The following is a 17,421-nucleotide window of genomic DNA, read 5'->3' as shown; positions in this document are numbered from 1 at the left end:
AAAACAAATGAATAATAGTTCAACCAATAAGGCAAGGTACCGAATTAAAGTAAGGGAGGTGATAAAATACAGGAAATCATGGGGTCTTCCACGGGAATTAAAGATCAAGAAGAGAGGGTTAAGAGCTTGCCTTTACACGGCCGTTCCTTGCTTTTCTTGCACACCCGCTACGAAGTAAACGTTCGCTGGCAATAAATAAAATCGCGGCTTTAATTAAATAAATCTACGGTGTAATATAATTAATTTAGCCGTCTAAAATCCCACGTAAGCGCATCACAATTAATATCTCAACGAGTCTCATATTTATTTTAAATTAAATCACGCTAATAAAATCCTTGAAATCAGCTTAATAAATTAAATTTAAATCAAACGACTCAAAATTCCATAATTAATAAACGGGCCGAAGCAGACGAAGGGAGGGTATAAAATACAAGAAATCACAGGGTTTCTCACGGAAATTAAAGAACACGAGGAAAGGGGTTGGAACTTGCCTGAAATTAGCCGATTCCGACCTCTCTCAAGCTCCCGAGGCAAATTAAATCATTTCCTAACAAATAACACAACCGGGACCCAAATTAATTAATTTTAATAGCATAAAATTTATAATTTAAACATGACATGCTTCGACTAATTTTTACCCACGTACCTGATCACTTCCTTTGCCGAAAAATCCCAAAATCCCTTTATTTTTCATATTTTTCCTCTTCTTTTATTTTCTTCTTTTTCTTTTCCTTCTTCTCTTATTCTTTCCTTCTTCTTCTTTTTCCGCGTGGCCGCGGCTTCCTTCTTCTTCCTGCAACAGCGCACCAGCGGCCGCCTGTCGCGGCCGAGCTCCACCAGTCGCCGCCTCAACCAGCGCTGCCCTCGCCCGCCCCTAGCCGGCCTCCGCGTGCCACCGCGCTTGCTGCCACTGCCGCTGCTCGCGTCGTTCCCTCTCGGCTGTTGCTTCCTCGCTCGGCTGCCATGGCCGAGCTCACACGGAGCTTCCATGGCTACCAGCTCCCTCTCTTCCTCGTTCTATCTCTCTCCCTCTCTCTCTCTCTCCCTCTCCCGATCTTTATCTCTTACTCTCTGCTCACTCCCTCTGTCTCTCCTCTGCTCTTCTTTGCTTTCCATTTGACAGAAATGGCGTAGCCTCCAAGCATCGCCCACAGCCACAAAATAATACACAATTTAATTAGTTTAATTTAATTTAATAAATTTCACTTATTATTTTTATGAATATATATATGTATATGTGTATTTATATATTATTTTAAATTAAGTTAACATAATTTACACATTGATTAGTTTTGGGATATTACACTAATATTTTTTGGGATATAAATTAGACCTAAAACAAATGAGTTATAATTTATAAGATTAGTGGTGAAATTAAAATTTCTATGAACCACAACCCTTATTGTAAAATATAATCCCACACCGCTCACATTACACCCCTACAACTCTTTGTTGTTTAATACAATGTTCCGCTAATAAGTCATGTGCACGCGTGGTAATTCATGAGTCCTCTAGAAATTTAGCAACAAATTTTAGAAGAGTGACCTCACTCCACACTCTATAGGCAAATTCATTAAGTGTATACCATAATACTATATACCATCCATGAGGGATATGAAATTTATTAAGAGCTTAACTCAACTCTCATACATTACAGTTAATTAATACAATTTTACCATAGGATGGAATATCACAAAAATAATAGTGTTTCACCGAAATCAACATAAGATTTGTTATTACCTATATGAACCTAATTTATGGGATCTCCAATCACATAGGTTGTGTTACCAGCACTATTATTTTTTCTCAATTGAAAAGAGTCTATTTCCCCTCAATGTTTCATTTATTAATTTTCTACCCAAGTGTTTAGTTAAAGGATCGGCCAAATTTATTTATGACTTCACATAATTGATGGAAATAATTCTATCTTTAAGCAGCTACTTTATCACGTCATGTCATAAACAAATGTGTCTATTCTTACTATTGTAAGATTTATTTTTTGTAATGGCTATTGCCGCTTGGCAATCACAATGTATAAACACAGATGGTAGTGGTTTCACACCGAACGAAATATCTGCTAAGATGTTTCTCAACCACTTAAGCTCATTATCAACCAACTCTAGAGCTACAAACTCTGACTCCATGATAGATTTAGCTATAATAGTTTATTTGATTGATTTCCAAGCTACTACACCCCTACCAAGGATTAACACATATCCACTAGTGGATTTTATTTCATCTGAATCAGAGATCTAGTTAGCATAATTGTATCCTTCTAATACAACAAAAAAACTAATATATAAAATACCATAATCCAATATGGTACCTCTCAAATATCTCATTAGTATAACTAATGCAGACCAATAATCACAATTGGGATTTTGTATATATCTACTCAGTTTACACACGTTATAAGTTATATCAGGTCTAATAAAGTTCATTAAATGCATCAAACTTCTAATAATCTGAGCATATTTAGATTGAGCTACATTATCACATTTATTTTTAATTAAATGGGTATTAGCATCATAAGGAGTACTTAAAGGTTGAACATCAAAATGTCCAAATTTCTTTAGTAGCCTCTTAACATAATGTACTTGAGTCAGCATTAGGCCACTATTATATCTTATGATTTTAACACCCAAAATTACATTAGTTTCTCCCATATCTTTCATATCAAACTTAAAGGTTAAAAACTGTTTGGTTTTATTTACAATTTGAATGCAAGTCCCTAAGTATATCATCAACATATAAACTAATGATCACATAATCATTATTAACGCATTTTCTATATACACATTTATCTATTTTTAACAAAAAAAAAATTATTTAAAATTAAAACAAAATCAAATTTTTCATACCACTATTTAGGAGTTTATTTTAAGTCATATAAATACTTAAATAGTTAACAAACTTTATTCTTTTCACCAAGAGCAACACAACTTTCAGGTTGAACCATGTAAATCACTTCTTTAAGTCACCATTTAGAAAAACAATTTTAACATCCATCAGGTGAATAATAAGATTATAAATAGAGCTTAAAGCAATTAAAACACGAATAGATAACATTTGAGTAACTAACGCAAAAGTATCAAAATAATCAATATCTTGTTTTTGAGTAAACCCTTCTGTGACCAATCTTGTTTTATATTTATCAATAGACCCATCGATATTAAACCACTTACACCCCATAGGCTTTGCCCCTAGAAGCAAATCAGTCAAAACCCAAATTTATTTTTGTAAAATAGACTCAATCTTACTTTGAATAGTATTTTTTCAAAATTGACTTTCAAAAGAAGTTATAGTTTCAAAATAAGTTAAAGAATTGTTATCAACAAGATATGTATAAAAATCATTTCCAAAGTAGACTCTTTTCTTGGTCTTTTACTTCTTTTTAAATCAGACTCAGCATTTTATAAATCAACATTTTCAAAAGGCAAAGTAGAAATAGTATCAGTTTTCAAAGGATTTTTTTAAAAAAAAATTAACATTTTTTGTATCAACAATAATGTTGTATCTAAGTATATCACTTTTCAATACTATAAATTTATGTACAAAACTATTATTAGTATAACCAATAAATAAACAATCAAATGTTTTAGAGTCTATTTTTCTTTTCTTAGGTTCTTGAAGCATAACTTTGGAAAAACACCCTCATACTTTTAAATATTTTAAATTAGGAGGATAGTCATTTCATTACTCATAGGGAGCCTTACTAGTTTTTTTATAAGGAATTCTATTTTTTTAATGGCATGCAGATAAAATGGCTTCACCCTAAAGATTATTAAGTGCATTAGAACTAATTAGCATAGCATTCATCATTTCTTTTAGTGTTCCATTTTTTCTATCAGCTACGTACTATTAGATTAAGGAAAATAAGGAGTAATTTCATGTATAATTTATTATTTCTCACAAAAATCATTTATCATTATATATTTGTTTCTTTATCTAATCTAACTTTTTTAATTTTCTTATTTAATTGATTTTCTACTTTTGCTTTATAGGAAAGAAACATGGTAAAAGCCTCGTCTTTGTTTATGAGCAAATACATTTTCATAAATATAGAGCAATCATCAATAAAGATTATGTAATATCTCTTGCCACCTCTAGTCATAGTTTGTTTCGAGTCTCTCAAGCCAGCATGTATCAAATTTAATAGTTCAAATTCTTTTTCTACAGAAATGCATGGTTTTCTAATTAGCTTAGCTTCAACACAAATGTCCCATTTATTCATGCATGAGTCACTAATTCCAAAAATTAATTCTAAAGTTTGCATTTTCTTAATATATGAAATGCTAATATGTCCTAGTCCACCATGCCACAAACGAACAGAGTCAAGCATATAAGTGAAAGAAGAACTAGTATTATTATTCATTACTTTAGAAACATTAAGAACAAGTAGGCCCTAATTACAATAGCTCTTTCGTACAAAAATATTATTCTTTGTCATTATAATTTTATCATATTCAAATAACATTTTAACCCCCACTTTACCCAAAAGAGCAACAGAAACTAGGTTTGCTCTTATGTTTGGAACATGTAGCATATCTTGCAAGGTTAGAGTTTTGCTCGAGGTTAACTTGAGAAGAACCTTTACATTTTTCAAGAACTTGTGTAGTCCTTGAGTCACCCAGCTACACATTTTCTTTTCCATCCCCTACAGGTATGTTGGAGGAAAAAATATTTTTTTTTGCACAAATATGTTTAGTAGCACCAGAGTTCATCACCCATTCATTCGTGTTGGCCACGAGGTTCACTAGAAAAATGATCACAACTATTATTTCATTATCATCTACTTCAACCAAATTGGTTTTAGTATAATTTTCATTTCTCACTCTCTTTCGACTTGAGGTGCATGGTGACGTGGTTTCCCACAAACAAAATAATTGCCTTTCTTTTTCTTAAAGTTGGGGTTAGTAACTTTGGATTTGAAATCAGATTTAGATTTTTTATTGGAATACTTGTTGTTGTTGTTTTAGTCGTTACCTTTCCCTTGAACAAGTTGGCCTTTGAAACAATCTCATTTGTTTGCTTTAGCAACCTTTAGTTCTTTCCAATTTGTGTCTTCAATGATGATGTAGACTATGAGATCTTACAGCGACAATTGCTTGTGCTTTTGTTTGAGTTATTGCTTGTAGTTATTCTAGGACTCGTGTAACTTTTCAATCAACAACCTAGTTATAAATTCTTATGGCAAGTTGATATTTTCAGCTTTCAGATCTTCCAGCAACTATTAGTACTCGTTGATTTGGACTTTGATGTCTTTATCATCTATCATCTCCCATCGGTAGTATTTTCCAATTACGAACTTATGTTTGCTGACATCTTCAACGATATAATTGGAGATCATGGAACCCCATATCTATAATATCCCATGTTTGAAATGAGTAATATATGAAATGTTCCATTAATTTGTGGCATTAGAATAGTCAAATTCAAAAATTTAGAAAGTAGATTGTCAATCTTAGTCAGCCGAATCAATGAAAGGAAATATCCTGAAATGTGAATATCTAAAGGGAAAGGTATGTTGTCAACAAGCATTTCGAGAAAAGATTTTTGACTTTGAAAGGAACCAAATCATAGATTGTTTTCGGTACAACTATAATGCAACCTAGAAAATCGAATAATCGAAAATGACTTTTGAAGAGGAAATAGAATCCTGAGAAGGATTAAGTTTTGCATAAGGGACAACCCAATGAAGGTTTAGGTAAAACAAAGGAATTCGTGATCAAATGCAATTTTGAATAAGTTTCGAGTCAAAGTGTATTTTTTAAAAAATTGGCTAAAAAGTGGTAAGACGGAACTCGGAGAATGTAAAGTGAAAAACGAAATTCTAAGGGTCATTATGGAATTTTCGGGAGCTCAATAGGCTTCATGGAAAGGCCTAGAAGAGATTTTAAAATTAAGAGTGGTCAAAGTGTAAAAAAAAGGAAAATAGAAGAACAAAGAACAACCATGGCCGTTGCCCATCATTGCCATCACTGACCAACCTCTGGCCGATGTCCTTGAGGTCGTCTGAGGGCATGAAAATGGGCCCTACAGCAAGCGGGGTTGATTGAGATCGAGTATAGGCCGAGGAGTGATCGAGAATGGCTAGGATTTGACAGATACGACGAGGTATGGTCGTGGTTGCCAACAAATTAGGGAAGAGAAAAATCAAGCAAATCGTCGTGATTTGGGGAAGGGTATGGTCGGATCATGCATTTAATGCTTGGATTAAACTAGGTATGGCTCGTTAAGGCTCTAAAAATGGGTATAAATAGGGGTTTTGAAAGGGCTAAATACATCAAAGTTTAAACTTCCGATTGCTCGTGTTTGAGAGAAAATCAAGAGTTCTTGTTAGAGGGATTTTGTTCTTAAGTGTGTGAGGATCGTTTTTGGAGAATTTGAGGGGTTTTTGAGGTGATTTGAAGGGTGTTTGAAGGTGATCGAAAGTTCGAGAAAGTCGGCTGGAGGCGGACTATTTTTTTTTTTTTTTTTTTCATTTCGGGGCATTTTCGTTTGTAGTTTCAAGCCAAGAAAGGTACCATCAGGACCAATTTGAAGAGGGCTATTGAGTGGTGCAAGAAAATCCAGATTTGGACCATTGCTAGTGACCAAAATTTTGGGGAAGACGACCAACGCATAGCTGTCAAGTGCCAGTCAATCTTCAGGTGTGTGGGTCAGCGCGTGGGGGTACGTGTAAGGTTAGTTTTTTTTTTTGAATTTTTTTTATTTTTCTTAGAAAAATATTTTAGGATTTTTGGAAAAAAAATGGGAAATTATATGAGTAGGTATTTATTTTTGAATTATGAAGAGAAAAAATGAGAGAAAAATAGAGAAAAATTAAGAAAATTATCGATAAATTAGGAAAAATTAGAAATATATTGATTTTCATGGATATTTATTGATCAGGAGAAAAATTGGCTTTAGAATTTGGAGATTTGAACCATTTTTTAGGTCAGAACATTCTTCGAGAAATTTCGAAAAAATGAAATTAAGGTAAGTGGTCATACCAAGATTGATTTAGTTTCATGCAAGTATCATGTTGTCATGCTCTGCTATATTATGCATCATGTAAAGTGTATTTAAATGTATTGTTAATGAAATACATATATATATATATATATACGATGAAATCATTAGTCATACATTGCATGGGTTTAGAATTAGGGATTGGTGTCGCTACTCTACCAAAGATGCCCCCATACACCCCGACTTGGTAAAGAGAAAATGGAAAATAGCAGTTGGGTGCGGTCGACTCAAACGAAAGAATTGATGACATGTTGCATGTTTGCATACTAGTATGAGTTATGAATAATGTACTCTTACTTAGATGATTAAACATCTAACGTCGATTATGCCCCTGAAACATTCAAACTTTCCAATTAGGGCTTGCAGCGAAGGCACACAAATGGTTGAGATGTAACGACTAAAGGCGTCATGGATTTGAAAAAAAATATTCCCTACATGTTGCTTTTTCATGGACAATCTAAATAAGTTCTAGTCATGTTATATTTTCAATCATGTTGAGAAATTTATGTTTCATTAATGAATAGTCTTGTATTATGGATTATGTTTTTGAAATGGCCATGTAATACCATTATGATTCGATGAATGCTTAGGTTCGACTCTGCTTCTACTTTGATGAACACTTAGTCTAGCATATGTGATGTATGATGAATTTCATGTTAAATAGGTAGGAGGAAAATTTTGGGAGTTTATGCTAAGTTCGTCTTGTAAAAAAAAAAATCATCAAATAAGGTACTAATGATGGTGTACCTACATACCTTATTGGCATACACCCAATTTTCCAACTGCTTGCCATAATCTTTGGGTTTGGATCTAGTTAATGCGAAGGCAACTCTATGAACATCAACTATTGAATGTACTCTTCCATGCCACGACTTGAAATTGTTGTTGTTAAAAACCTCGATTTTGGATATATCAAGAAATGACTTGGCATACGACAATGGTGTGGGTGGGACAAGAGGTGAAACATTGTTGGGATTTTCCTCACTATTTGGATTGGTGGTGTTATCGATAAAATTGTTGATATCGAAATAAGCCATTTACCTTTTAGGATGTTGTAAAAATTGATAGTAAAAAAGTAACAAAACAATGATGATAAAAAATAGGCTTAAGGCTTAATGTTATTGTCATAAAAGGTAGATTTTGCCACATACAATAATAATAATATAAAAAATGGGCTACCTCTAGGATACAACAAGCTCTCTTTGTACTACAAGCTATAAAGTAATAATAGTATAAGGTAGCGGAAATAAAACCTAACAAATATTGATACAAAAGAGTGAGGAATAGAAAATATTAGAGAGGAAAAAAAAAAGTAAAGAAGTGAAGTAGTGAAAGAGGTTGGACGAGTTCCTCTATACAAGGAAAAGTGGGCAATCGCAGTGACCTGTTGCTCAAAACTTGCCAACTTCCAGCCAAAAAAAAATATTCTCAACAAGCAAAATTTCAACAATTGTCAAAGAAGTTGTCAAACAATGCTTCATGGTTTGACACGTAAAGGAAAGCTCTGCAAATTGAGGAAAATTATCTTTGACAAATTCAAAGAAATTAAAAAATAAAAGTTCAAACATGATAGGTTGAAATCTGGTAAAGATAAGTCTCGCAACTATATTATATATATAATGTAGTTAAATAATATAAATATTTTTTAAAATATTATTATTTTTTCATAACAAGTATTACCTTAGATTCCATAGATGTTCTTGCTTGAGAAGTAATAAAGGGTAAGTAACACAAGGAAGGAAGGCTAAGGAGGAAGAGGATGGATGGAAGGTTGGTTTGGGATACATTAATGGATGTCAATCTCCTCCTTTGGCCAAGACTTTTCTTTTAACTAAAGAGCACACATTGGCTGTTCACAAGATTAGACTCCCAAATTAAATGGCCGCAGCTCAGAAGAGGAAAAGCTCATAATTAAAGTCATATGAGAATGAATTCTAATGTTCATTAAAGGAGGCCTCCAACCATGACTTGTATTGCAACCCATTAGATCTTTTTTTTTTTTTTTTTTAAATTTGGGAAGATATGTAACATGCATAAATTTATTTTATTATTTGTTTTTATCTTTTATATGACATTTATAATTTATGTCACATGTTAAGTGTTTGTTGCTAAATTTTTTTAAGAATATGTGATATTGATTTACTTTTAATTAGTATTTGTTAAAATGAATAAGATAAAATTTTATTAAAATAATTTATTTATAAAATTTAAAATAAAAAATTATATAATTTCTTTCTAAAAAATTTGACAAACATAATGGAAAGTGTTTTTATTTAAAATATTTTTTATTTTTTTTATTTATAATTTAATTAACAAACACTACTTTAAAGTATAATTTATGGTTGGACTCATGTTTGTTATTTACTTTTAAGATTAGTAAACTCAACGTGGTCGCATTCAGTTACGAAACATTACCTTCTCAACACTATTTTTAGTATAGATATAATAATAATATTTCAGTTGAGTTGCATTATCCTTTGTTTTGTTTTATAGATGAACAACTGGAACTGTCTAATCAAAGGAACCATCCATCCCATCTGTGGTTTAACCTTTGCAATGATTTCCATTTAATGTTTGGGAAAACTTTTGACCAGCTTTGTAATCGTCAACTAATATGCTTCCTTTCCTCCTCCATCCATGCTTTGCCTAATTTGATGGGCATGCCAGGAGGAGGTCGTTTGCCGTCCATTATTGATCCATCATCAGACTTACTGCCTTACAACTGTGATGCCTAGCTGATGTTGAATCCTTGATGGCGACTTGCCTTGCCCTTCAATTATTGAACTCTACTAGCTAAATACCATATAATTAATCAATATCTTATTCCTCATCTCAACTCAAGTGGGCCCCACTTTCTTCCCCCCCCCCCCCTCCTAATTCATCATTAATCTCAACCTCTTCAAACTTATATATTTTATTAAAACAAATATTTTTTTTAATTTCCACCATTACGAGATCCCTATTGCTCGATCTCACTATTTTAACAAAAAATATAAATTAAGATACCCAACAGTCAATTCAACTCGTAACTTTTCTTTGCAAACATAAGGGTGGGTCGAACGATCTTTCAATTTTCAATATCGTCTTAACTATTGAACTTTTTTATCTATGCATGGCTCGAACACGAAATTCGAGGGTCCAAAGAGTAATATTTCAATGTATTTTTCTTTTACCAGTTGGTCCATGCCTTGGGGACAACAAATCCTTCTTTAGTATTATAGAATTGGGTTTCAAAAACTAAATATATATATATATATATATGTTGGGGGTGTTCAAATAGATAGTGATTATATTTATTATTTTTGAATAAAATGTTCTAGTAGACCACAAGTCACTGCGTACTACTCGATCGTAATTTACATGCTTAATGTATCATTAAATCATAAAAATTATTTTTTTTTAAAAAGAAAGAAAGAAAGAAAGAAAGAAAGAATTATTATTATGTAATTAATTAAACCTACCTTAACTTTTGAACATGCATTGGAAGAATTAATTAATAAGAGTGATGCCAGAAGCCGGAACCGTGTGATTAACAAGTGAATAAAATAGAATTGATTTGGATCTTCCATCAGCTGGGAGAGTGGGAGGTAGGGTTTAGGCGGCTTGGTTTTCTTTTCTTGCCCTTTGGGAATAATTAGTAATCTGTGCATCGAATAAATTAAGGCCACCCATGCCTTTCCATTTGGACTGCTTTTGAAAAGCTAGCTTATCTCCAACCCCAGATTTTAGTTAGATTCACTGATTATTCCTTCTAAAGAAAGATATATGGCACGGCACCATTAATTTCTCTCAGCTCTGCCCTAGCTCTAGCTCTAGCTACCTACCTAATTAAATATTTAAACATAATAATAATAATAATAATAGATATATAATACATTAATCAAGCAGTAGCCATGTCCATGTGGTATTGATAATACCACCTTTTAAAAGTTGTGTTATCAAGGTAATTTATGAAAAAACTAAATAACTTAATGATTAATTATAACTAATAATTATTAATATTAATGTACTAATTAATGAACTGTTGTATTATTATTTAAATAAAACAAATTAAACCAACAAATTCATTTGATTTCTTAAATCTTATTTTTTATTAAATTTAAATTTAATACCAATTATTTTTTATTAAATCTTAAATTTATATGTGCATGTGCTGGCAAACATATATAAATTTCAAAGAAAAGGATTTTTCTTTCCTCCCTGTCCCTTCCCTTCGCTACTCCTTCTCCAAACATAGCATAAGTGGTGATTCTTTATTTAAAACAAGAGTAACGTTCTAAATACATTTTATTTTTAGATATATATATATTTATTATTTTTAATTTTTAATTATTAGACACTCTTATTAGTTGAATATAAATGTTAAAAAATATAATATATTTATTATTAATTAATAAAATATTTTATAATTAAAATACTATGTAATAAATACATATTTTCTTGTTTAAAAATTAAAACATTTATTATTATTATTATAACCATTATGTTGTGGAAAAACCAATAAATCAGTTTAAATGATAAAAGTAATTGAATTTTATTTCATAATATATTCTGGTGGGAATACAGCCGGGTTGGATTACTCGACGGGAGCGGAAGACTGTCAGAGGCTACCGTGCGCCGGGAGTTAAGAGAATTGTGCTCCTGATTGCGTGTATAATAAGAGGTGCACGAGGGCAAGGAAGGAAGGAAGGAAGCAAAAAGAGGGTACCAAAGGACGCATACGGCTTACGATGGCGGGAATCGTGGGATGTGCGAGTGCGAGTCTGTATCGAATCCCAATGCCCAGAGATGCTGTCTTTTTCGGGAACAAAAATATATTAAATTAATCCTAAATAAATTCCGCCGTTCACCAGCCTTCATACGTCATAAATTAAGTATTCTTCTTATTTAATTTAATCCCACGCCATGCCTTCCTCCTTCTTGTGATATATTATTATTTATTATGTTAGTCTTTTGTCTACCGTCCACTATTACTATTAGAAATATAATAATTTCGGGCCATTTTTCAAGTACCCAAACTACCCCTGTATATGAATGATATATGCAAGCCTTCCTTCCTTGCTTGTTTTGGAATATATAGTATGTTCTTTATTTAGGGATTTTTCTATTTTATTTCTTAAAAATATAAAATAAAAAGATTATTATAGCAAAATAGATATTATTATTTTAATGAACAGGTGTTCGTTACTCACGCAACCAATATTGGACCATAAATAATATACAACTGAGAGTTGGCCATGTTGCTTTCTTGTAATTTGTAGTAATTTTTTCAATGTTAGAAGCTTGTTCATTTTTTTTTTTTCAAATGTACTTTTAATTATTTAAAAAAATAAAAAATGTAAAATATTTAACAATTTATTTATTAACTTTATATCACTTAGAGCCTAGTGAAAAATAAATATAGAAAAAAAATTAGAAGGTCATTCGTTAAAAAAATTAAATGAAAAATATATTGTTATAATAATTTATTGAAAGTGGAGGATAAGCCATCGTAGATAAAAAATAAAAAATAAAAACAAAGGGAATAAAATGCGAAATGCGATATAGCTGGCAAAGGGTAAGAAGGCCAAAGGTTCCCAACTCCCAAACGATTGACGTGGCCCCTGTCTTGCTTTGTTATCTGACTTGACGGTTCAAAAGGAGACAGCAAAAGCAAGGCCGAGATGGAAGCAATGAGGTGGTGACGTCTGGCCGCCACCTCATCTTCAATACGACAAAACACTATGTGGGGCCCACTTCCAACAGACCCCGTGCTTTTTATGTGGCGGTTAGCAACCGGACAGGCATTAGCTGGATGCCTTTGTCTGAGGTTGAACCTGCCATGTGGCGGCTTTCAACTGGCCCACGTGTAGGTCTTTTAACGGTTGGGAAACAGCCGTCGCCGTCGCTGTACGACCGGGACGACTTCACCGCCTTATTTTCCACGTGCCCTAATGTCCTCAATTATTCCCGTCCCTGGAGTCTGGACGACGATGCTTTCGCCGTCGAATTCAAATTCTCTTCTCATATTCCTCAAAATTAAGAGTAAAATAATTATATACTTTTTTTTTTTTATCTAATGCATAAAATAAAAATAGTTACGTAGACATTATTTTAAGCCAATAAGAATGAAAATCGTCATTTTCATATTTTAATTTTTTTAATAAATAGAATAAATATAGGGTAAACTACATTATTATTAGTTCAAAAGTTTTATAATAAATAAATTAATTATTATGTTTTATTTTTGTTACCATAATTACTAAACCTTGATTTTTATTAAAAATTTAGTTTTTGTTATTAAAATTTAGTGAAAAATTAAAAGAGAATTGAATTAAACCAAAAATTAAAAAAAGAAAAAGATATGATCAATGCAAGCTAAAATAGAATTTATTGGGAACTAGAGAGGGGAGATAGTTGATTATGGGTACGTTTGATCTTTAATCAGGCAGAGGCAGAGGCCACCAATTTTTTGAGGTGCACTGCACATCCATGCATCATCATTTTTATTATAGTTTATTTCATTGATTGATGGTTGATAGTTTAGTAGATGTGACCAAATATGTCAAAGTCCGCAACTAAATTCCCAGCCAGACTCATAACAAATGCCACAAATAAATCATAATCATCGTTAGATAAAACAACTGTAGGTTACAGAATGCAATCCTTTCGTTATTATCAAGTTTCTAGCAGTGTCGGTGAGAATAAGTCCGCTTATTTCTTAACAAATTTTTAACTCATAATATGACTAACATTTTTATTATTTAAGTTCTATATTAATAAGATATTATTACATTTAATACTAGATATTATTTATATTAACATTAATTTTTTTTAATTACGGGTCATCACTTGCACTTTTCGCTGAACTCATCTTTGAGTCATCATGAAAAAAGTAAACCACGAGATATGCCCAAATAACAAGAGTTGGAGACTACGTCTACTTACACTTATCAAGAATTATCCCAAAAAAAATTACTTCCCTCAAAAATTAATCCCACACTAATAACCTTCAACACGAGTGCCCTTCACAAACCCTTCATTTACCATGCACTTGACTGTGCTGGGGGCATATTAACATTGTTTTTAATTACATTACACTACAACACAAACACAACACTAGTGACGTGACTGAACAGAACAAGACAATAATACTAAATAAACCTTTTAAAAATTAAAACACTTATCATAATACTATTAATTAATTAATTTATTTGATTGGAACATGTCACATGATTTTGCACCCCCCAAACGATCAATTTGTCATGTTTGGTAGATTCAAACTCATTTACCTTGACCTAAAAATGTAATGAGTTTAAAATTAAGCCATAACTCAATCTTATAATTTTAGTGAAATTAAAGTTGAGAGACCATTTTTTGTTTTTTTACGTATTTTAACTTTTATCATTTTGTAATAAATAAAAATAAATTTTAGTTCCTCATATGGCCTAATAAAGACCCATATATACTTCTTGTTATTTTATGTTTAAATAAATATATTTATATTACTTAAAAATAATTTTATAGAATAAATTTATTAAATTGTATATTTTGTGATCATAAATTAGACACATATTTGTTGAAATATACGTTGTACATATTTAGTTTTATTTATATATAATTGCAATTTTTATGTTATTTTTAATTATTTAAAATTCAAATTCTAACTCAACTTAGCATTTTTACTAAATAATTATAATCGAAATTCATATCAACTTTATAATTTTATCAAATACTTTTATATAATTAAGCTCACCTCACACTCACACTCACACTCACACACACACATATATATATATTTTTATGGATAAGGCAAATATGAAAAATTCCAATTTAAATGTTGAAAAAATTATACTATGTAGGCGTTATTTGAGATTGGCACAATGGTACGGCCCTGTTTGTGCCTTTGTGGTGTAGAATTTATATATATATATATATATATTAGCTTTTTATAATTGCTTTTTTATTATTTTTATTTTATTTTAATAAAACCACATTGTTTTATTAAAAGATAGAGATTTTAGCTAGTTATGTATGCTTGCTTTCGGTGAAAAGGAACACAGGCACAGCACAGCACAGCACAGCTTGTGGGGCATTATGGAGTGGCTGGCGATGCCGATGTAGAAGAAACAAGTGCATGGAGGAGTGGTTGTGCCTATTGGTGGCAATAGCCAATGGGCACTGTAGGCGTGGGATTGATGAAGGCTGGATGGGATGGATCACGTTCGCATAAAATAACCGGTAAGAACCCCCCCCCAGAAACCTCCACGATCTTTCGCTGTCACGTGAGAAGCAAGTTAATCTTCTTATATATTCCCCCTAAAGCCATGACTGACAGTCGGTTCAAGCAAGCATGCAGAGAAAATAAATAAAATGACCCGAATATCCTTGGATCGCACTCTAGATATGGATAAACCCCGGGTAGGGATTAATTTGTTCATTTGGGGCGCCATCCCATCCCATTCCTGTGCTGCTACAGGGGATGCAGAACGCACGTGTGCCTCCCCAAGCCCGAGCCAAGGCACGTGACACTCCACCTCCCACATTAAAAAAAAAAAAAAAAAAAACCCTCTCCCAATTCATATATATATATATATATATAGATTTAAAAGGAAAAAAAAAAAAAAGGGTTAGTAGAGGAGTGGTCCGTGCAACAGCTGTCCCCTGCCTAACGGTTACGAAGCTTTGAAGGACGATCATGTCATACACTTGGCTTTCTGGTACCCACTTTTCCCATCTTTTTTTTTTTTTTTATTCTGTTCCCCCCCCCCCCCCCCGGGTGGAAATTAGGGGAGAAAGTGGGATTACTGGAAATTAGATGGGGTTAATGGGGCACCGACGGAGCAGAAGAAGAAGAAATACAAGTACGGGAATCGTATACAATATATATATATACCAAACAAAAGAGGCAGAGGAGAGGGAGGATGCATTTGGTAGTAGGTACGATGTACGAGTAACCGAAAAGGATACGGATCTCTTTATTGCAGGATAAAGAAATCTGACTCATTTAATACCACCCACCCACCCACCTTCTCTAATCTCATGTTGTTCTAGTCTTCTTTTTTTTTTATAACGGAAAGTTTATATTAGTTTTAACGGATTATATGTTGAATTAATAGGTCGGGACGAAAGCGGGAGGAAAGTCGCTCTCTCTCTCTCTCTCTCTCTCTCGGGGGGGGGGGGGGGGGGTCACCGGAATCCGTACGGGTAAAGAAATACGGTTATGGGCGTTGGGGGAGAAGGGGGGGTGACCGGGTAGCGCCGGTGGAAGTGGGGAAGGCCGTTGGGGGTGGCACAGGCTGGACTGACAGGAAAAGCAGTAATGATTCGCCCTCCGATTCGGCGACCGCCTCTGTCGCTTTGCGCCAGCTCAGCGGTTCCGTGCGGCCTCCTTTTGTGTGTGTGTGTGTGTGTGTTGACGATAAGAAGAAATCGGAATTTAGTTTTTATTTTTTTTTTAGAAAAGGGAAATGGGAAAACGGTGTCCAGGCTGGCCCCCTTACTTTCTCTCTCTCTCTCTCTCTATATTGTGTCAGTCAAAGCTGATGGGCTGTGTGGGCTTATCCTCTTCTTCTCTGGTTCGCTAGCATTGCCTCCGTCAGATTCAAGCAATCTCTCTCGCTCACAACCGTTATTAAACTTTCTCCCAAGGTTTTAATTAATTAATAATAGATGACGATAATATCGGTTGGGACTTGGATGACCTGTCTCTACCATCTCTCTCTCTCTCTCTCTCTATGAATAACTTCCAGAACAGTGAAAACAACTCCTCTTCCCACTTTCACCCTCCAACAAATTTACTTCAATTTCCTAATTTACCCTCACCCTATGAAGGGTCAATTCCACGCCCCTCCTCCTCCTCCTCATTAGTTAAGACATATATTACTTCTTCCTCCTCTCCTTGTTGTCTGTATTTTCACCATTACAATAAATATATTTTTTACTTTTCATCTAAATTTTAAAATTCTATCAAATAATTTTTTTTTATAAAATTTAAATTTCATCTTAATTCAAAAAAGTGAAGATTTTCTTTTAAATTAAGGAATTGAAATTCTTTGGGGATAGAGTGAGAATTCAAATTTCATAAAATCAAAATTTTACCTCATTTTTTATCCCTTAATCAAACAAATCCTAATAATAATAATAATAATAATAGAGAGGAAAGGATGAGAGCAAGAAATAAGAATAAAAGGGAGAGAATGAGGTTGAGAGACACGCAGCTGGAGAGGGGAGTGAGGTAAAAAAAAAAGAGGAAGGGGGGAGGGGAAGGGGGGAGGTGTTTCAAGGAAATGAGGGATGGATGTGTAAATCAGTGCAGCTCAGATGTGACGCGTGTCCGTTCGCCAGCTGTATCCCACAAGCCTAGAAAAACCGCTTGCCTGGAAGAAGCGGTGCCCATAACGCCTTCCTCCCACTCTGCTCAACCGG

Source organism: Diospyros lotus, chromosome 6 (genome assembly GCF_014633365.1).
Source record: "Diospyros lotus cultivar Yz01 chromosome 6, ASM1463336v1, whole genome shotgun sequence".
NCBI classification, from domain to species: domain Eukaryota; kingdom Viridiplantae; phylum Streptophyta; class Magnoliopsida; order Ericales; family Ebenaceae; genus Diospyros; species Diospyros lotus.
Note: the sequence above shows the minus strand (reverse complement) of the source record.